The 1,066-nt window shown below is 45.0% G+C and overlaps 1 protein-coding gene across 1 annotated transcript in view; it reads right to left on the bottom strand.

Moving 5' to 3' along the window:
- The window catches only part of ATP6V1E1 (ATPase H+ transporting V1 subunit E1), a 35,414-nt gene that overhangs the window by 9,874 nt on the left and 24,474 nt on the right, over nucleotides 1-1,066 (bottom strand). The gene's annotated exons all lie outside the window — the stretch shown is intronic.

Raw genomic sequence — 1,066 nt, 5'->3', positions numbered from 1 at the left:
GCCACAACGCCTGGCTATTTTTTGGTTGCAGCCGTCATTGTTGTTTGGCGGGCCGGGCTGGATTCGAACCCGCCACCTTATGTGTATGTGGCTGGCGCCTTAGCCACTTGAGCCACAGGCACCAAGCCAGATGATTCCATTTTTTAAATTAACAAAACAGATAAGGGCTGGGTGTTTGGCTAATGCCTGTAATTTTAGCACTTTGGGAGGCTGAAGCAGATGGATCACCTGAGCTCACGAGTTAGAGACCAGCTTGAGCAAGAGGGAGATCTTATCTCTAAAAAATAGCCGGGCATTGTGGTGAGCACCTATAATCCCAGCTACTTGGGTGGCTGAGGGAAAAGGAGCTCTCAAGCCCAAGAGTTTGAGGTTGTTGTGTGGTATGATGCCACGGCATTCTGTCAATAGCAACCCTGTGAAAGTCTGCCTCAAAAAAAAACAAAAAACAAACAAACAAAAAACCCAGATAATGTTTGGATGTAGCCGGAAGTTGTGGCAGACACTCCCAGGTATTGGGAGGCTAGGCAAGAGGATCGCTTGAACCCAAGAGTTTGAGGTTACTGTGAGCACTCTCCCAAGGATGACAAAGTTAAGACTGTCACTGAGAAAAAAAACAAGAAATGAAAAAAGAAAATACTGACAATTTACCTCTGGGAGGCTAGATTACGAATGATCTCAACTTCCTTTTTTTTTTTTTTGAGACAGAGTCACTATGTCACCCTTGGTAGAGTGCCGTGCTGTCATAGCTCACAGCAACCTCAGCCTCCCAAGTAGCTGGGACTACCGGTACCTGCTACAACGCATGGCTATTATTTTTTGTTTTTTTGAGACAGAGCCTCAAGCTGTCCCCCTGGGACAAAATAATGCCGAGCCGCTATTATTTTTTTTGTTGTAGTTGTCATTGCTGTTTGACAGGCCTGGGCTAGGTTTGAAACTGGCAGCCCTGGTGTATGTGGCTGGTGCCCTAGGCACTGAGCTATAGGCACTGAGCCAATCTCAACTTTCTTTATGCTAGTTTGTATCTTCTAATTTATCTCTAATGAACACTGACTTTTTTTTTTTTTTT

The sequence above is a fragment of the Otolemur garnettii genome, unplaced genomic scaffold (genome assembly GCF_000181295.1).
Source record: "Otolemur garnettii isolate 467f Iridium unplaced genomic scaffold, OtoGar3 scaffold00092, whole genome shotgun sequence".
Classification (NCBI taxonomy): Eukaryota; Metazoa; Chordata; class Mammalia; order Primates; family Galagidae; genus Otolemur; species Otolemur garnettii.
The sequence above is the reverse complement of the archived record's forward strand: the minus strand, read 5'-3'. Positions and strand labels throughout refer to the sequence as shown.